This window comes from Mixophyes fleayi, chromosome 6 (genome assembly GCF_038048845.1).
Source record: "Mixophyes fleayi isolate aMixFle1 chromosome 6, aMixFle1.hap1, whole genome shotgun sequence".
Lineage (NCBI taxonomy): Eukaryota > Metazoa > Chordata > Amphibia > Anura > Limnodynastidae > Mixophyes > Mixophyes fleayi.
Window position 1 is genome coordinate 56,365,968 of NC_134407.1, and position 22,120 is coordinate 56,388,087.

Below are 22,120 nucleotides of genomic sequence, written 5' to 3' on the forward strand. Positions count from 1 at the left end.
ACTTCTCCTTCAAGAAATATATATATATTTTTTTTAAATCTTTATAAACACTTTTAACAATTAACAAATTAAATTAACAAATTAAAAACATCTTAGTATACCAAATTTCAGCCCTTTCTGAGGTTTTTTTCCCACACACACTAAGAATTTAGTAGGTCAGTGTATAACTCCGCCCAGCAGGTGGCGCTGCAGCTTGGTTTTATTTTTTCCACACACAGACAGACTAACACACGCCACTAAGCATTTATATTATAGATATACAGGGGCCCCCTTAACTTACATTAAGTCTGATCCCCTTCTCTTCTTTTTTCCGCGCTGAGTCTCTCTGTTCGGCGCTCCTCCGTGCTGTGCTTGCAGTGAATGTTGGGTGTGACATCACGCCCAACATTCACTGCGAGCACAGCACAGAGGGATCGCCAGCTGACGTGGGTAAGTATTTTCACTTTTTTTTTTGTTTTGCAGGATTTATTTTTTTTAGCGCTGCCTCGGACGGGCCCCCTTGCCCGCAGGACCCCCGGGCACCTGCCCATTGTGCCCAATGGAAGAGATGGCCCTGATATCAAGAGCCATTTACTGCAATAGTTGTTTCAGAACAAGCCTCCTCTGACACCTGTGAGATTACCTTAATCCATCAAAATTGCAGGATTAGTGGAAGATGTACTTGGATATTTGATTTCATGTGCCTTTAATTGCAGTTTTGACAAAAATGGACAAAGGAAGCAATCTACTACCAACCACTGCTTATTGTGTGATTCAGTTGGAAGTACATCCTGCAGCTTTGTAAGAGCTCTAAAAGTCCATAGTGTGAGCTAAATTCATGTCTGAACTATTTGTATAGCTAATTAGTTCACGTCGTAATTAGTCTTATCAAGTAATACCATGCAGATTATTATAGGTCCAATACTACACAGCTGGGATTCACAATAAGCTATGTTTGGGAGCTCTAAATCTAAATTAGTGTAATAGACTATAATTGCCAAATCAAGAAAACAATATTCCCAAGGTTTAGAACTGTAGCTCCTACTACAATATAATTGTATTTATATGCCTATATTATTTTAGGCACATTGGACTTTTTAATTAATGTCTATTAAAAAAAAGGCACATTTTCCAAAGATTGGGGGCTCCCTAATTACATGTACACACACCCTAGATACAGAGATCACAGAGGGAAAATAAACACATGCTTCCATAGAAATGTATATGTAACATCAAATAAGACATAAACATGTAAAACAATCAACAAACTAGTAGTAAGGGATTGCATAAAAGGTAGAAACAAAATGCAACAACAGGCTGGACTAGACATTCAAGCTAAGATAGTACTCTTGCAATGTTAAATGACAATGGGAATATTGTTAAAACACAGAGTGGTTTACAATTGCCATTGAACTAGTAAAGTAAATGTATACTGATGCTATAAGATTTACTCTGAAAAAATCATTTCCTTTTAAATTAGGTAATCGAGAATTATGAAATACAAGTTTGGTTTATTATGTGAGAATAAATGGAGTGAATTATAAATGTTTGCATTGAACATAAAATAAATATTGATACTTACTTAACTAAGTCTGTCCAGCATACTGCAAGTCACGTTCTTTTGCTGAACATTGCTATTTTTAAAAGGGCATGAGTCTGGCTTGCAGTCTCCTAGTTAGCAGAGATGCCCAGCACTTCAAAGACTTACGCTGTGTACCTACAGCATCCATGATATGCTAATGTTGAGTTGTGTATAGCCATTTGCTGACCACTGCTGATACGTTATGTCAGTACTTATACCACATAAAGTCACTGCTTAACAAAAGGCCTGTGTATGCTGTTTTCAGTTATCAGCTGAAAGCAACTTAACCTTAGTGTACCATACATGATGTGGGTAGGCAGCTTCGTGGTTTCTCTTAAAACAAATCTGTTATTTGTTCCCCAAGTTTAGTAGGCAGGGCAGTCATTATATAACACTCCAAAAGTGTGTGGTAGATAATGAGGAATCTCCTCCAAACCTTTGAAACAGTTATATTTTTTATTTTTATTTTTATTATATTTTCACCCGAGGAGCTGCTGGAACTACTATTGCTCATAGAATTTGAATATTTTTTTCTAATAATGCTGATATCTGTTATTATTGAGGCTGGTGGAGGGACCTGTACCAGTTTTTCCTAAAGCTGTATACGCTTTTTGGGAAGCTCCTTCCCATACAAGACAATCTCCCTGGGGTTTTACAGCATACAAGACAAAAAGCCTGGGACATATACTGCTGCCATGCACCACTTGCCCAGCAGTATGTGTATATATATATATATATATATATATATATATATATATATATATATATATATATATATATCTATATATATCATCACCCATCCATGATTATGCCGTTCGGGGATGGCTGATGGGGGAAATTTAAAGTCAAACGTTTAATGTACAAAATGTGTTTTTTATTTGGTTAAACTGTGTTGTATGTTACATACGCTTTGAGTGTGGGAGGAGAACAGAAAGGACTTATGTCATCACAAAAGGAAATGCTGGATCTTCCCTTCCAGTTCACCATCACCTCTGCAATATTGAATGCAGCTCATTCTCACATCCTCCTGTGATTGCCCTAACAAGGAGGAAGGAGTGTGGACATACATTTTGAAAGCAGACAGTCCCAGGGGAGGAAGTGAGTCAGAATGGATAACTCGTATCCAAATAAACCTTGTTGGCTTGAAATGATTTGTGTAGTATTTTCTTTGTGTATATGGGAACAATGCAGCATAATGTTTCATGCAGATGGGATATATAGTGCAACTATAAGTCTGACATACATACGGCCTTCAAGTAAACAAAGGCAATTGGAGACACCTCTACAATAATACCAACAAGAGGTCTATTTGGCCTCTGACATTACAAAAAAAGCGTAAAAATGTGCATAGCGTGCTTCACTTTACTACATAGTAATGTAGTTAATTGTATCGCACTCAAATGTTAATTAAAGGATGTAAATAATACAGACCAGCGCTAGTTCTTTGTTTGTGCAAGTGCAGCTATTTTTCTGATTAGCACTTTTCAAGGAGCCTATTTAATCCTTGGAACTGTCACTTTTGTGTGTTTGGATATCTTTATTACATTGGTCAAAGTGGACTTAGAAGAGCAACTGTAATGTACAATGTGTGCAATTACATGTATAGGGACAAACCTGATTTCCAGAATCTCTGAGGTGGTGTAAAGTTTAAGGCGCCTATTTATTAAACATTCCAATGCCTTAAATCCTGGCTGTTTTCACAGCATTATGGCAAATTTAAGCATAGTAGCTATTAATGGAGTGTTATGGATATATCTCCGGAGTTCACTAAAGTTTATATCAATACCGCTGTCCCCATCTGAGGATGGAATTAGCAGCTCTTAACTGATTGTAAAGGCCGAATAGAGACAGAGTAGAGGGATCATTTAAGATCCCTCCCCCGGCAGGCTGCACGCTCCTCCTCTCCACCACCCAGGCAATAGATGGGGAATCTCCCATAGTCCCATTGTGGATCCAGACTGAACCTGTGTGGATCCAGATGTGATCCTGAGAGATCCTCCCCTGTTTGCTCCTCTGTGTATGCCATGCCGTCTGCTGGTGTATGGGGTATATGCTGGTGCAGGGATCTCCCAAGTGGGGGTTTTCAGGTTCCTGGCTCTGTAAGTAGGATAGGGTACAATGGTGGAAAGAATGGGTGCTGGAAGTCAGACATTGAAGCGTGATAGAGTGGGGGTGCCAAGGAGTATTGACACTATCACTGAACCAAGGGCACCTTGGTTCAGTGAGGAGAGCTGAGAAAATCGACCACCACTGGCTGCTCCATTCAGGTCAGAGCAATTCCATGAAACATCAAGGAATAGTATAACGCTATCAAGAAGAACTTCTCACCAGGAAGCCACTTTTTCGAAAGCGCAGTCCTGGCTCCTGCAAAATTGTAAATAGCTCCAAAAACAATGTGTGAAGAGCGGTGATAGAAGTCGGTATGTAATGTGAGAAAACAATGAAACTTGATAAATAGCCCCTATGTATTTTTGCGGGGAGAAAAAGTCTGTGTGCACTGCCACAAACCGACGTACTCTACCCTGAATGTGCTGTTTCTGTTTCTTAATCTCACTTAAAAAATCTCCAAAATGTCTATACTCAGCAAACAACACCCAAGCTCCCCAACTCCTCCCATTAGACAGTGCAAAGTTTTGAAAACTGTGCCATGTGCAAATCTGTCATATAAAAGCAGGTGCACATTGCACAAAAATAGGCACATGATGTTACAATACAGAATTTGCAGTGCTGGTTTTCATTTTGCATTTTCTTAAATGATATTTAAAAACCATATAGTAGAAATACATATACTGCAATGAAGCTGACGAGTGTGTGACCCCAAAACCATATCTCAAGCATATGTTGTCACAAAATAGGTAAATGCAGTTGGAAGATGACCACTGCCATCTTCCGACTGCGCTAATAGTCCTCTGTGTAAGCCAGAAACAATTAGACGGTCAGGATTGGCCGATATGAGGCCAGTTGTAAACATTTGGACATCCCTCTTTCTGCTGGGGTCATTTAGTGTGGTGAACATAGAATCAGGGTGGACGTTTGCATTGATTTTCCCAGCCGCTCCAGTCCCCAAGCACTGCAGTAGAGCTATTACAGTAAAGGTGGTATTGCCAGCTAAATAGAACAATAATTCTATTGCCAAAATAGGGTACTTGTCCAGATAGCAGCATTTAGCCACATATCTTCCAACTACCATAATCTGGATATAGTAAATAAATTATGTTAAATGAAGAACACATTTAATGGATATTCACACAAGTGGCTTCTATTATATCTAAATCTATGGAAACTATTTTACAATGTCGGCAACCACGCTCCAGGTTTGATCTCATACTTTTATTTTTATTTCCCTATTAGTAAAAATGTGTCATTATTTACATCAATGTAATGTCTATTAAAATGTAAACCTTTCTATTCTTTCATACCTGCAGCAAGTCAAATCTATGTTTTGTAACCAGAAATGTCCGCATATTGTTATCAGAAAGAGGGAGTGTCATATATTGCCACATAGATATGTAATAAATACTAATCCCACTTAAAAGTCTGTTCTTAAGTAAGATGATGTGCGATTTAGTCATCCGAAATGGCCACGCCAGTGGTTGAAAACAGTGATCTTTATACAGGGAGAGGAGGAGTTTGAATTCCTGGCCGGGGATCACATGATCAGTACTGCCACAACCCGGAAGTGACAGGCGGCCGGCAGTGTGGAGGATCGTAGAGCGGATAAGTATTACAGTGCCCCCCCCCTTTTTAGGGGTGGACTCTGGTGCCGGGAGGGTTAATACCTGCCGCCGGACGGGTTAAATCACCAGAGTTAGGCGCTGCGTGAACTGTATATTAAAGGTGTTAAACTCACTGGGCGGTTTAACTCCTGCTAAGACAAGTCTCCAAATGTGTGTAAAAAAGGCTCTGTTTTGTATTTAAAGCTGTTCTTCTTCTTTCATCTGACCTGATCTCTGGTACCTTTAACCATTGTAAGAGCAAATAGACTTCACTTGCTTCAAAGACCTGCTTGGAAACTTCTCTATCATGTGACCTACAGATTAGACCCAACTCTAGTCCGTTCCCGCCTGTTCTGAGGTTTGGACCCAGCACCGAGTAACACCGCTCTGCCCGCTATCCAGAGCTCTGGCCAGGGGGGATCCATCTACAGGAACCCTGATCTATAGGAAGAGGTCAGGGGTACCAGCCCAGGTACACCAGTAACAGGGTACGCTAGCAGCGTCAGTCACCCCGAAGAAACCCGGTTCTGGATGCCGGTCAGGAGTCCAGTGGTGGCAGCAGGTGTAAGCCCCTCCTACTGCAGCAAGAGGGCGCATTTGGGATAACGAAATGGAACGGTGGCAAAGTAAGCCCAACCGGCAACAGCAGACAGGGTGGCATAGGTAGTCCATCTGGTGACAGGCTTTTTGGAAAATTTTGTGTGAAAACGTTTTAGGAGAAGAGGTGCATGAACATCCTGGGCCGGAAACCAAGAACGATCTGCTGGACCGTAACCTTTCCAATTAATCAAGAACTGCAGGGTTCCTTTGGAGATGCGAGAAGTAATAATATTCTTGACTTCAAATTCTTGATTTTGTACAGAAATAGGAGAAGGATTTTTCCTATAAAAGGTTAATTATTAATGACCACAGGCTTAAGTAGAGAGACATGGAATACATTTGGAAACTTCAAGGTAGGTGGAAGTTCAAGTCTAAATGCCACAGGGTTAATAACCTCCAAAATCTTGAATGAACCTATTAACCTCAGGGAGAATTTCCTAGAAGGAACTCGCAGTCGAAGATTTTGTGTGGACAACCATACCATATCTTCTGTTTTAAGTAAAGGTGCAGGCTATCTCCTCCTATCAAATATTTTTTTACTGGAAAAAGAGGGTTTAGTTAGATTTTGTTTGACTTGAGCCCACCGAGAGGAACAGTCATGAAGTAGGGAATCTACTGCTGGAACTCCGGATGGGAGAAGATTGAAGAACTGAGTGAGTTTCGGATGAAGCCCTGGAGGGATTAGAAAGGTGACATAGAAGTTGATTCGTGAGATAAATTGTTGTGAGCAAATTCGGCCCAGGGTAACAAGTCAACCCAATTGTCATAAGATGGTGAAATATAGCATCTTAGATATTTCTCTAAATCTTGATTTGTCCTTTCAGTTAGACCATTGGTCTGAGGGTGGTAAGCGGAGGAGAAATTTATCTGATTCCACAGAGATGATAAAAGGCTCTCCAAAATTTAGCCACGAACTTAGTAACACGGTCTGAAACGATTTGATCTGGACATATATGCAACCGGAAGATCTCTTTAATGAAGAGTTGGGCTAAAAAAGATGCTGATGGAAGAGCTTTCAAGGGTATGAAGTGGGTTGCTCGGGAGAGATGCTGTGTGACTACACAGAACACAGAATCTCTTGCGGATAGACGAGGATCGGTAATAAAATTCATAGATAAGTGACTCCAAGGACAATCAGGCACCGGAAGTGGGTGTAGAAACCCATACGGACCTTGTCTGAGAGACTTATTTTGCACACAGATGGTGCAGGAGGAGACATATTGCAGGATATCAGAGGGTAAGGTCAGCCACCAGTAGTTGCGGAGAATGAGTTCTTTGGTCTTTTTGATGCTAGCGTGGCCAGCGAAGTGAGAGGCATAGGAACTACAAGGTGGGTGCTGAAAGCAAACTGCAGATGTACCATAGACCATTGATATGAATATAGGTAAATTTTGGACCTTAGTATTAGTCATTTCCAAGTTAAATTTTGAGTTGCTACATTACAATGCAACTCGAGTACTGTAATTAAAGATGTTTATAACAATACAACTACTATACTTTTCTTTTGTTTGTTTTTTGTTCTGGGGAACATTTTGCAATGCAAACTATTCGGAATATTTATTATGGGATTGTTGTAACTGATAACTTTTATATCCTCATTTACGGGCACTGTGTCATTACAAAGGAACATTATCTGCATTGTGTCGGTGTGGAACAAAGCCTGAGTACTGTGAGATCTTAATTTGCTGTCACTCAGAATAAAGGCTGGTCAAGAACAGTGGACATTTTATTTTATTTTTTATTAAATTATAATGGATGACATATTTTTTACACGTGTTTTGTGATCTTACTTACTGTTTTGCCTGAATAAACTTGGTTTGGTCATTGGACATAGTAACATAGTCGATGAGATTGAAGAAAAAACCCAAAATCAACATTTTTTGAATTCTAGCTGTGTGGTCCGGAGGAATTCAATGCAAAACCCCCAGTGAGTTAACTGCCAATTTAAGCTCGTAAAGGGAAAATCCTTCCTGACCCCATAAATTGCAATTAGATTAATACCATGAATCAATCACATCAAATGTTTAATGCAGTAGTTATAAAACTAACTGTGTAAGAAAAGCATCCAATCTATCTAACCCTGTACCATCTGCACTGTCCTGGGCCTGAAAAGTTTGGTAGAAAAATCTTGTATTGATCTTGGATATATTAGTGCATATTCTTAGGTCCCAGTCACTATGCAGTTTGGCTATTGTGTGAGATTCAGTTGCTCAGTCTGAGTGGCCAGATACTGGTTTATAGTGAGGCCTGTTAGTGTGAAGATGACCACCTAACAGGCCCGATATCTGCCATCTTCTAACCACATGCACGATAATAATCCAAAATAAGTTTGCACTCGTTTTGAGACATGCGCTGTAATACCAGGCCAACTGCCCATTAACACTGATAATGTCTTAAGGGGTTGTCCAGACAAGTAGTTCCTCCTGTACCGGTCCAAATTAAGCACAACAAGAGAAAAACCACTGGTAAATGATGCAGGGTAAAGTTTAGTTGATCTCTATGCCTTGCTGCTATGCTGGCCACCATGTGACACAGACATGACCACTTCCTTGGATAAGCCTTTCCAAAGTAAATAATCCCAATTTAGCCAGCCTTCGTGATAAATTAGATCCACAATTCCCTTTATTAATAGGGTAACCTTTCTCTGAACTCTTTCAACTCAGCCCGTATGGATGTGGTACTATTGTCCGTTTTTTATGATAGGGAGAAAAGCACCCACCCCAGAAAGAGCAGATTAACGAGTCTTTTCTCCCTATCTATGAAAGGCACCTGGCTGGCGTTAGCTGCCGCCAGGAATTGCTCTCTGGCCAAGGTTTGGGTACCGCCTCTGTCCTAATATCATCTCAGGATGGTGATAACAGTGGCTCAGTATAAGAAAAACTGCTTATTTATTTTTAAAATAAGTATTTCTTTTTCTATTACTACTTATTTTTCTATTTATTTATTTTTACGGAAAGCGCAACTGGAAGTCCTGGTATCCAGTTCCACTGCGCCTATGTGAACCAGCATGCGCATATGCCCTGAAGGCTGGCTGGCGAAGCTGTAAGACTTCTCTTACCACTGCCGGACAGTGTCACCAGTATCACTCACAGCGACCCTTAAATGGCAAATTGGAGTGATTTTTACCACCACTCCACCATAAATAGACCCCTGTGTCCTTCCAACTTCCAATACATGTACGGCTATGTTCCATTGTGCTCCCTGCCCTTTACCATCCTCGGTGGCTTCATGATAAGGGCAGGTCACACTAGATGTAAATGGGAGAAAGCAGAGTTGAAAAAGATAAATAAAAGAAGGTTGAGCTAAATAAAAAATTAGGTTTATGTGAGGGTGCAGTCTAGAGTCAAGGGTGTGCCTGGCTATTTTGCTGCATGAGATGGCAAATAAAATGAAAATAAATAATAGTTAATGATTCCTCCCTTTGCATACAGCAAAACAAACATTTATATGATTGTAGTGTACACAGTAAAACACAAATAAAAATAACATGCTCTTTTTCATTATTAGCACTACCAACAAGGCTGAGACAACTGATTTAGTCTTTTGTATGATAAAAATAGCATCTTTTTAAGCTTATTCCCAACATTTTGCTACCCTGGCAACCTGAGTGACTCATCACAGACCCAGAAGCACTGTATGTCCAACTATGTATGTGTCCAAAAAGGTGAATAAGGTCTGAGTCACATGGGTGAAGCTGGAAAAAAACTGAGAAGTGTCATGTCTATTACTATTCACTATTAGTGAAAAATAAATATACACACTTGTTAAATAAAGCATTTATTAAACAGGAACAATAAAAAAATGTTTTCTTGGATACACATAAGCTCTATCTGATGAATTAAGTCAGAGCCATTGTTTAATGCTGTTTTACATTTTGCCATTCGATGGAAGCAAAGCAGAACACAGAATAGCTGAAATGTGCATGGTTTATAGTGTGGCCGAATGTCAGCTCATGTATTACTTTGATCATATATCATAGTTATGTGACAGGCATGAAACGGAGGTGTCACAACCTCTTTTCAACCAATTGGCTTCACACTGACAATCAGCTTATACAGCATTCTAATTATATTTCCTTGCGTCTCCCCTGGGAATTTGCCGTAATTGAACCTTCAAACTCATTCCCAATTATTTTTAATTATTTGTTTGTATTAAATCCTGCTATGCACATCTATATATCATATTTAGCTATTTCCATATGTGTACAAAGTGTTTGGTTGTTTAAGAGTTACATCACTCAATCAAAATTCATTAATTTCATTGGTGGGCAGTTGAAGTCTATGAAATATGCTTAATAAAAGTGGTACAACCATAAGCCTTACCTACTATTGTACTGTTACATAGGGCATTAGAGAATTAGTATGTAAGAGCAGCCCAGTATAATCTGTTATGAATGCCATATTCCTTCTGTGGGTGTTGTCTTCCAGGCTTCCTCTAAAAACATGAAAAACCTTCGAACGTCTTATTCTTTTACTCTGGAGAGGATTGGAAAAGTGCGTTTTGAGGTCAAGAAAAAAAAAGAAAGGAAACAAAATATTTCAGACAGAAGAAATTGCAGCTAAAATGCATTGAACTCTGTTTATATTGAAGATTTATTTCGTTAATTGGAATGCTTTTACTTCTAGAAGAAACATGTGGACTTATAGTGGTTAGCTTGGAAGACTATTCTCCAGCTGTTCAGCGTTCCCTTGTGTTTCTACATATTGGGAGCAACAGCATAAGGGAGAAAGCGTGCAGTGAACAGCTCGCTGTAATAATGATCAGATAGGACATACACACATCTGCCCCCAGCTCTGCTGCCTTCTTCAGACTAGGGGTCAAGAACTGACAAATAGAAGCATCATGAAAGATGCAAAACTTTGCTGCCAATCTAGAAAGTGTTGTAGATGTATTATAGGTTATACATATTACACCCAATTTTAATATATTATGTTTTTATGATTTATTTAATGCATGGGCTTTGTAAAATATGTGTAAGTCAGTGTACCCTTAACTAGACAGGCTAATATTTATTAGTGCACAGGGTAGGAAGCATGCATCATTCACCTTCTATTTGTCACAATGGAAATCTTACCCTGGGGTATTGTAGCAATGCATAATGTTTGTCTGGCAGTCACATCCTGACACGCCATTGTCATTACTTATTGTTGTGTTGCAAACAGGAGTTTAATCTTTTAAGGATGTATTTCTGCCTAATGGTGATGATATGTTTTAAATATTACTATATTGACAACTGGTGTATGTAGTTTATAGCGAGTTCACATTCACAAATTCTTTATTTGTATTCCAAGTGGTTTTGAATGAAACAGTTGCAGACAGGAAAAGTCTGGATGTACAATGTGAATGGTAAGGTTTGGCCTTTTGGCTGCAGGACACTGTGGGGCTCATGTTAATTTAAATTTAAATTGTTTTCTTGGTGTAAAATACACTTTTTTATTTCTGGGCAAGCACACAAAGCATTAGTTTCCAATTAGTGGTTTGTGAGCCTGCTCAGATGTAATAAGCGTATTATACGCCAAGAAGACATTTTGCATTCAGCTTAATACAAGCCCATCATAAGGGTAGATTCAATTTCCCGCATCGTTCTTTAGAATATAGTATTTATATTTGTGACACTTCACCACAAGTAACTCATAATAAACTAAGGAGTCTAATGATCAATATTGGGTGATATGCCATTGGAGGGTCCCTATGTGACCACACGAGTCGGCTTGTTGCCTCGCACATACACACTGAATCTTGGGCTTGGAACTTGGGCTTCCAGTTCTAGATTAAAAAAAAGAGAAATAAAGTTTAAGAATAAATAAAAGTAAATATAGAATAAAAAATAACTTTATTTACATATTTTTTTTTAATTACTAATGAATCATGTTTTCTGTTACTGACCCTAGGCGGTGATGATAGGAGAACACAGTAGTAATTGTGCCACTGCTGTCCATGTTAAAGAGGTCCCCCGATGAAGGCTACTGTCGGCAATAGTCCTTACTGGCCTGGGGGCTTTCATAAATAGGCTGAAGTCCCTAAATCAGTCACAAATTCCTGTTTTCACCAGATTAGGGCTTTTCTCTATTTGCTAAATAGATTCCTAAATGTAAAAACGACATCAGGGGGTAAATGTATCAATCTCCGGTTTTGTCAACTCGCGGGAGTTCGGCGAGATGACAGCTTAAATTTAAAGCAGCGCTGCCTTGTAAAGGGAAGTTTCCCTTTACAAGGCAGCGCAATTTTTTCAAGGCACCCCTCCAAAATAATTACTGAGCAGTCCTGTTTTAGAAGTAGTTGGGTCAATAAATTGTAATAAGTATTTAGGTCACGACAGAAATACTTATTTAGTTGTATGCAAAAATGCCCCTCTGCATCCAGACACTCTGCCCCCTCTGCATCCAGGCACACTGCCCCCTCTGCAACCAGGCACACTGCCCCCTCTGCATCCAGGCACACTGCCCCCTCTGCATCCAGGCACACTGCCCTCTCTCACGTTGCCCCCTCTGCCCTCTGTCCCCTCCTCTGCCCTCTGTCACGCTGTCCCCCTCCTCTGCCCTCTGTCACCCTCCTCTGCCCTCTCTCACGCTGTCACCCTCCTCTGCCCTCTCTCACGCTGTCCCCCTCCTCTGCCATCTGTCCCCCTCCTCTGCCATCTGTCCCCCTCCTCTGCCATCTGACCCCCTCCTCTGCCATCTGTCCCCCTCCTCTGCCATCTGTCCCCCTCCTCTGCTCTCTGTCCCCCTCCTCTGCCATCTGTCCCCCTCCTCTGCTCTCTGTCCCCCTCCTCTGCCATCTGTCCCCCTCCTCTGCTCTCTGTCCCCCTCCTCTGCCATCTGTCCCCCTCCTCTGCTCTCTGTCCCCCTCCTCTGCCATCTGTCCTCCTCCTCTGTCATCTGTCCCCCTCCTCTGCTCTCTGTCCCCCTCCTATGCCATCTGCCCTCCTCCTCTGCTCTCTGTCCCCTTCCTCTGCCATCTGTCCCCTTCCTCTGCCATCTGCCCTCCTCCTCTGCTCTCTGTCCCCCTCCTCTGCCCCGCGCCAGCTATAGAAAAAAAGAAAGCAAACAGAAACTTACCAATCCGCGCAGCGCTAGGACCCTGCAGCCTCCTCTCTCGCGCAGCTGTCACTGACGTCGATATTCAGTGACAGCTGCGTGAGAGAGGAGGCTGCAGGGTCCTAGCGCCGCGCGGATTGTTACATTTCTGTTTGCTTTCTTTTTTCTAGGGCTGGCTCGCGGCACCCCAGTGACAGCGCCGCGGCACCCCTGGGAGCCGCGGCGCACACTTTGGGAACCGCCGATCTAACGTCTTATTTTTTTTACTTTGGAGGGGATAAGAAAAGTGCGTTTTGAGGTAAAAAAAAAAAAGGAAACAAAATATTTTGGACAGAAGAAATTGCAGCTAAAATGCATAGAACTATGTTTATATTGAAGATTTATATGGTTAATTGGAATGATGATCTATCTTAAAGTTGTAGGTACTATGCTGTACATTCTAGTGGCTGAGAACAGTAATAAGTGTATAATCAGGTAGATGAGGGGTAAAGGCAGCAGGAGCTCACTTTCTCGGCTTATTTACTAATGTCAGTGAATGTGTGTGTAGGTTGGACTATCACTGAAATGTAGCAGTGCAGGGGCACACGCAGGATTTTTAAGGGGGGGGGGGGGGGGTTCCCCCCTCCCAAAAAAAAAAACCAGTGAGCAGCTCCGTTTCGGCAGCACTGTACTATACAACAGCCGTGGCGCTGTCAAAGAAGCGTCCGCGGCGGTGCTGTATACAATACGCTTCTTTGACAGTGCCGCGGCTGCTATATAGTACAGTGCCGCTATGTGGGGCACTTCTTGAGGGGAGGGGTTTCTGGAGACCCAGAAACCACCCCTGCGTGCGCCCCTGCAGTGAGTAACCTCTGAAAGATTTTTTGAGTTATCAGCTGTACTGACAATGAGGGAAAGGTGTACAGTATATTATAATATGTGCTCCTATATAACTTATCAAACCACTTTGATTCATTCTGTTGAAGACATGTCTAAGCAAGATATGTAAATTAATAATATAGAAAACATAGTACCATCATTTAAAGAAAAACGTTTTTTTGCTCTTCTACATGTCTTTGCTTTTTAACACTGAAGTGAGCTATCTTAGTAACGTGATTGGATATTGCATAATATAATATCCACCAATCTTGTGCATGTGCTTTTAAGGATATATCTATCTAGATGGATAGATAGATAGATAGATAGATAGATAGATAGATAGATAGATAGATAGATAGATAGATAGATAGATGTATACACACTGGCATTTGAATGGTACACCTGCATACTTAAGTTTTAAAAATGCATTCCGGGTGTATTATATTTAGAGATGGTCACTGACCCCCGTGTTTTGGTTTTGGATTCGGTTTTGGATCTGGATTACCGTCGTGTTTTGGTTTTGGTTTTGGTTTTGCAAAACCGCCATTGCGTGTTTTGGTTTTGGTTTTGTTTGGTTTTGTTTTGCTATTTTGTTGGAAAATACATGTTTTTGTGCCTAAAATAACCCAATCTAGTGCTCTAACTGTTTTAGAGATAAGTAATCTAATTGTTGAGGTAATAAATCATCCAAAAAAACTGTTAAATTCTTCGTTGGTAGGCCTTCATTTATTCTACACACAAAACAGATTGTCTTCCTCTCCATCTATGCATATTGGCAATGCAGCCATAGTCTTTGGATGTATATTACACCCTACACTTATAGTTAAATATGTAAAGAAATGGAAAAAGACAGTTTGCTTTCTGTCTCTATAGGCCCCTCTCCACTTTTTTAAAAAAAACAAAAAATTCAGCCATTATAGACTGTACAATATTAATTGACATGGAGAAAGCCAGTTTGGTTTCTGTCTCTCTAGGCCCCCCTCCACTTGTATAAAATACCAAAAAATCCAGCCATTATAGACTGTACAATATTAATTGACATGGAGAAAGCCAGTTTGGTTTCTGTCTCTCTAGGCCCCCCTCCACTTGTATAAAATACTAATAAATTCAGCCGTTATATACTGTACAATATAAATTGAAATGGACAAAGGCAGTTTGGTATCTGTCTGCATCAGATCCTCTCTCCACTAGGAGTAAAATAGAAAACTATTAAGCCGTTATATAATCTAGAATATAAATAGAAATTGAGAAAGGCAATTTGGTATCTGTCTGCATCATAATCATCAACATCATCATTAGCGCCCTCGTCGCCTACACAAATCTCCCCCTCATCCTCTTCTAATTCCAAAGTGGCATCCTCAATTTGGGTATCACCGGCTACACTCGGGCTAGTAAGGCACACATCAGCAGAATGCTCACGATTAGACATCCCACTGTTGGATGGACTCTCCACAGGGATTGTTGTCATTTGTGAATCAGAGCAAATATTCTCCTGTAATGCCTCACTGTTATCTTGCAGCTCGGCTTTGACGCGTAACAGTAGTTGTGCACCAATTGTAGGCTGGGTAACTTTTTGGGATCTGCCACTAATACCCAAAGGTGAAGGCCTCATTCTCTCTTTGCAACTGCGTGTGTAGAATGGCATGCTTGCAATATTTTTTTTATCGTCACTTAACTTTTGCTCAGTTACATTTCTTTTTCGCTTCAATACAGTAAAAATTTTTTGGGTTTTTGTTTTTTGCACTAATTTGGAAACACTCTGTTGTTTGACATCGCCTTGGCCAGATGACGTACTGGGAACACTAACATCAGGACTGGTGACAGAACCTGGTTGCTCATTCAGATCATATGTGGACTGCTTTGAATGCATTCTGAGCGCAAACCACTGGGGAGTGCTAAAAATTATTTGGTAGATACTGCTGACAGATATGACTTTTGACAGCCAGAAATATTAATGCACAATTAGGGAGGACACCCCAAAAGCACTGAGGAGTGCTAAAAATTATTTATTAGATACTGCTGACAGATATGACTTTTGACAGCCAGAAATATTAATGCACAATTAGGGAGGACACCCCAAAAGCACTGAGGAGTGCTAAAAATTATTTATTAGATACTGCTGACAGATATGACTTTTGACAGCCAGAAATATTAATGCACAATTAGGGAGGACACCCCAAAAGCACTGAGGAGTGCTAAAAATTATTTAGTAGATACTGCTGACAGATATGACTTTTGACAGCCAGAAATATTAATGCACAATTAGGGAGGACACCCCAAAAGCACTGAGGAGTGCTAAAAATTATTTGGTAGATACTGCTGACAGATATGACTTTTGACAGCCAGAAATATTTATGCACAATTATGGGGGACACCCCAAAATCGCTGGGGAGTGCCAAATATTAAGAAAAAATAATAAACCTCTATCCTCCTCTCTGCACTAGCGATTTTGGTTAGAGCAATTGCAAGAACAATATTGTATTCTCTGTCCCTGCTCTAATCAGCCTATGACTACACCCTGCTCTCTCCCTCTGTCAAATGGCGATGGAGTGCTGTGGAGGCGTGTATTTATAAAGTTGAAGTATCGCGAGAACCGAGCCCCGAGATCCGACGACGTCACAATGACGTTCGGCCTCGATTTGGATTCGGAACAGGCGGGAGAGTACCGAGCTGCTCATCTCGGTACTCGGATACCCAAAGTTCGGGTGGGTTCGGTTCTCGGAGAACCGGACCCGCCCATCTCTAATTATGTTTAACATATTTTAAATAGATACTGTAGATATTTTATTTTAATGTATTTTATTTAAATGAATGCAAATAAGCAGGCTGTGTTAACAGAAAGGCAATTATTTTGAAGAGTTAAGCTGGGTACACACTACAGAATTTTCCAACAACTTTTTATGCCAATCGATTTTACATCCGATCGATGGTCCGATTGCTCAGTCCATGGACTGCATACACACTAGCCTTGTGTTAGACGATAAAGGGAAGATTGGCCGTCCCGTTAGCGGCTTTTTACAGCCATGTTGTCGTGAGCAATGATTTTAATTTCGTACACACTGAAGCAATATCGGTCGGATCGGTCAGAAGTTTATACACACTACACAACTGAAAGGAGATTGGAACAAAAATATTGAACGGTACGACCAACCAAATGAGGCGACAATCGTCCATTTGGGCAGACTTTCGAACATCGTGTCATTACACACACTGCCCCGACTTTCGAACGAGTGGTCGTATGTCGGCTGGTTGAGCCGATTATTGGACAAAAACCCTGTAGTGTATACCCAGCTTTAGGTTGTAAAGTACAAGAGAGTCCCCTTTTAGACGAACGCAAGTAAATAGTGACAGTGTTGCATTCGTGCTTGCAATTACCTGAAAGAGTTAATGTGGAGTGTGGGTCTGGCCAGTGATGCTGAGGGGAGGTCCTTGTGGCTTTGTAGGAGATGCAATTTCCTGGGTGAGTCACTCGGCTGGCAAAATCCCGCCCACCCACGCCAATTTTTAAGAAATGATAGTGTATTATGATGGTTTAGCATAATGCTGTTTAGTAGTTTACAGTTTCGGTGGGGAGGAAGGCACTGCGATCAGCGGCTGATATAGACGGCTCTATCGTGATTGGCGCAGGTATCTGTCCCCTTACAAGGCAATCGGTTACTCTTGTCCCTTCCGTGGGGAGGGGCCTCGCCCGGCTCAGTGAGGGAGGGGGAGTGAGTAGTGAGGTGTGGTGCAGTTTACTCTGACGTCAGGTAAGGGCCGGCCAAGCAGTGGGGTTATGAGAGAAGTGAGTGGACTTAAGGCTATATTGCCATGTCCACGCTTGGTTGGGTATCGCTGGAGCTGATCTTCAGTGCCCTTTCTCCGCCACCAGGTTTTAATAGGATATAATAAAATAGTTTTAGTGCCACTTTACTCAGGTCTCCGTGTCTTTATTTTATATAAGTTGTTTACATTCTTTAAGGTATTGTGTAGGGCGAAGAGCATACACAGTGAACTATTTATGGAAAATGTTTACACAATATGCAAAAGTATTAACACTGAATGCCGTATATATCATGGATGTACAATGCACTATATTTGTGGCCTGTCATTGCTTGGTTTGAACCCTTAAGCTGGAGGAAGCTAACAGTGGCAGCATTTTGGAGAGGCAGATAATATAAAAAAATGCTGGCTTCTGTAAATTGGAAAGTCAATTTTTTGAAAGGTCCCATATGCATTACCATCTAGATACATTTTACTAAACTTCTCCCTACCCTAAACCATTTTACACGGATCGCCTGTGGTTCGTCTCCTACCTATAAGGAAGAGCAGATTTTCCCTGGCTTATCAGGACCTTCTTACAGCCTCAGACAAATATCTGCTGGGGAAGGGCAGATCAAGAGATTACAGCGTGTGATTGGTCCCCCTGCTCACACCTTCCTCCGATGCCACATTAAAGTAGTTAAGGTAATTAATTTGCTGGTTCTGTAGAACTGGTAGAGCTCTAGGAAAAACCGCTGTAAGGGAAAGAGCCCAGGGCTCCGGCTAGGGTGAGGAGGAAGTTAGTACAATTATTTGAGCAGGTGGCAATGCGGCTTTAAACAGAGACATATTACATGAAAGATATGACACTTCATAATTGTGACATTTCATGTGTGGGATGTTTCTATTTAGTCACTCAGTGCCCATTATTAGGAAATCTACCTGTTCCTACATGTAAAAGTGATGAAAGAGAAATGTATATTGGTTTATGTCACTTCTACATTCTTAATTTTTGCAGATTAGGGTCTGTCATGTTGATGTTTGAAGCTTTGTCTGATGTCTATGGTTTTCTAAGTATAATAGTTACTGCCTTAAACCATTGGGGTCATAGGTTCAAGTCCTACCATGGTCCTAACTGTGAGGAGTTTGTATGTTCTCCTCCGTTTGCATTGGGATTCCTCCGGCTACTCCAGTTTCCTCCCACACAGTCTGAAACCATATTAGTTATATAAGTTAATTGGCTTCTGGCAAAAATGGACAGTAGAGAATATGTGAGTGTGGCTGGGAATTTAGACTTTAAGCTACAATAGGACAACAATTGATGTGAATGATTCTATAGAATAGCCACTGACTGTGCCCAGGTGGCTGCACTCTCTGCAACAACGTACAGTGCTGTGAACCCTATTGGAAGAAAGTTGCTAAATAAATGAAGAATTATTCATTATAATTAAATAAAAATAGATAAAAAAGTCAGTTAATTGCTGATACTGGTGAACTATTTTATTGTTCCAAGTCAGTGTTTATGTCACACTGTTCTCTACAATATATCAAAGGATTTGTTTCAGGCTTTGTACCACTTTAAAAATAATTGTCCAATAGACTATCATATATTAGACAGTTTCCTGTTGGTGAACTGAGAATGGTGAAATCTGAGGTTTCTACTAACAGGGCTTTCCTGGGTAGACACTTCTTCTCAACTCATTTCTTTATTCAAGCCTATCAGCACTCATCCTAACTCCTTTGTCTCTGCTATCACCTCCTCTCCCTCACCTGTGGCCACCCTATTTGTACCCTACTTCCTCTTCCCTTTTAGGATGTAAGCTCTCTCAACAACATACTCATTCTTTGATGTCCCTGGGATTATTATTACTAGTTATGACTTTTTTTGATCAGAGTCTGACACTTAATCAATGTCCTTTTTAGTTTTCATATTAACTAACGTTACTACTTTGTGGCAGTATATGCTAGTCTTTAATTATTGGCCCAAAAACACTAACAAACTGTTATGAATCCCAGTGTATTTACTAATAGCAACAAAAATGTAAAGCAAAGTGTCTTTATTAAAGTGAATACACAAACAAAAGATGACTCAGATCCACAGGTTTGAACAGGTTTCCTAAAGAGACTGTATAGTAACAATGGCAGGTACTGATATAATACGTTTTACCCCAGTCCAAAAGGCACAAGGCTGTCCAGGAGAGCAGACAGAGTCCAGGGATCAAGCAGTGATCAGACAATAAATCCAAATAGCCAGGTTGAGATGAGGCAAATAAGCGAGGTCCAGAAGTCAGGCAAAAAGATCAGGGCAACAGGCAAAACAGTGTGGTCCAAAGTACAGGTAAATGATTCGGGGTCTCAGGCAAGCAGGCAAGGGGTCATACACAGAAGGTCAGTCCAGCAGGTATATAACAAAAGAACAGGAGCAGGTAGTACCAGCCAGGAACAAACAGGTTGAACTGCACAGAGCACAGCTTGAGGCAGGTATTAAAAGCAGTGTGACAGGTGCAGTTCTAATTAATCCTCAGGCAAGAAGATTAACTCCTTCAGGTATGTTGCAGAGTTCAGGAGCAGAACAGCAGCACCTCTGGTGGAATGAGGTACTGCTGCTAGGTACAAATGACAGACAGAGTTGTAACACAAACCTGTTATGCTGGGGTGTTGCAGTGTCCAAGGCAGTGGGATCCTAAGCCCCAGAATTTGCAGTTAATGAGTTCCATAAAAATGGGCACTTCAGCAATGATATCAGTTCCTAGTGGGTACCAATGACCCCAGGAGGTATCCCAAATGACCATTTAGATGACCATTAGAGAAATACTCAAGTTGTGTGGTGGCATTGCAGTGTTTTGTAAGTGTGTAGTACTAATCTGTCTGGCCGGTGTCTGATGTCAAGGCTTTGATAGTCCAGTCCTTCTATTGGGGCAAATGTTAAACTGAGCTTTTCCTAGTACAGAAGCTTGCATCGCTCTTGGCGGTCCTAAAGAATCCGATGCGTTGGAGACATCCTTGGCTCCTCCCTCTCCTTCAAACCTCACATTCTGTCCCTCTCAAAATCCTGCTACTTCCACCTCTGGAATATATCCACGATACGACCCCTTCTCACCACGGCAGCCACCAAAACTCTTATTCACTCTCTTGCAATCTAACGCTTTGACTACTCTAACCTCCTTCTCTCTGGCTTACCTGTCTCTCACCTTGCATCTTAAGTCTCTCCTTTTATTCTCCCAACTGCCTTATTGGCTCCTGTCCTACTACATATCCATGCAGTATTCTCCTATGCTGCTTAGGCTGGTTATACAGTACAGAAAATTCCTCCCATGATGCGATATCGTTAACGATTTTACCAACAACTGAAGAAAAAAAAAATCCCGATCAGCATGCAGATTCACATGTACACACTAAATACATTTTACACGATTTACCTTCAGATCTGTGCTCTTCATCTGTCATAACCATTGGATGAAAAGATCCTGACTCTGCACACTCCACAGAGATCTATGGACACTGCTGGTCATGAGTACATACACACTGCAGCATTGGAACAACATTGTTCCATCGCTGAATGAGATTTTAGTCTGCTTTAAAAATCAAATCAAACAATATAATGTGCTTTGGAACCATAATCGTTCATCGTGGGAGCGTACACACTAATGTGATATTGGGCAGAGTGGTTGCTTAGGATGTCTGTCTGTTCACATATCATATATTCAATCAGTATCTCATTCTTTTTACTCATTGGTAACTATAATACGATAGCATTAGCAAACAAAAACAAATACATCTACATTTATTGTTTAGTTTACTATGGAACTTTCTAAAAGGGGGCAGTTGTGACACATGTAGAACAAATATTACCTATTATGCCTGGCCTGCCCCAAGAAAGGCATACAAATAACAACAGACCTAATCTGGCATAAGACATTGAACAAATGCTGTAGTAACACATAAATGGAAGCTGTGTGACATTCCTATAACTATTGCAGAGAAAAAGAACACATTTTTATGCAGAATCTTATCTGTCCCCTTTTGAAAACGCCCCCAAAGTAGCCATAGTTTAATTAAAACTTGCCTACGTCTATCAAAGTGACTGAAATACGGAGTAATATCTGTGCCTAAGAGATGCCCTTACAGTCTGGATAAAAGGTCTTTGTATACTTAAAGTATACCAAAGTTCACATATACAGGATGTATATTATACTGCTCAAGCATATCTAGTGTCTGTTGAATGAGATTAAGCAATGTGTCCTAATGGGGGAAGTCTGGTCAAATTACTACACAAAAGTGGTTTAGTAACCTGTCCTCAGGAGCCACAAATGCTCTTTTAGGTTAACCCTGACTAAAGGAATTAATAAAACATATACATTGATCAGCATTTTTATGACTGGTGTAATAAAAGAGACAATGTGCTATGTACCATTAATAACTGACTACTGCAATGTATTCCATTAGAAAAACTTCCATGGCATTGACCATATTTAGTCTGCATGATCCCTATGATGGGCATGTCCACAGTACACAACAGTGAACACAAAAAAATGGTTCATGATCATATTATCTTGTATTTATAATCCATTTCTACCATTTTCAGTCCATTTCAGTGAATGGGAAAT

The 22,120-nt window shown here is 40.8% G+C and overlaps 1 protein-coding gene across 1 annotated transcript in view; it reads left to right on the forward strand.

Moving 5' to 3' along the window:
- The window catches only part of PALD1 (phosphatase domain containing paladin 1), a 159,021-nt gene that overhangs the window by 16,488 nt on the left and 120,413 nt on the right, over positions 1–22,120 (forward strand). The gene's annotated exons all lie outside the window — the stretch shown is intronic.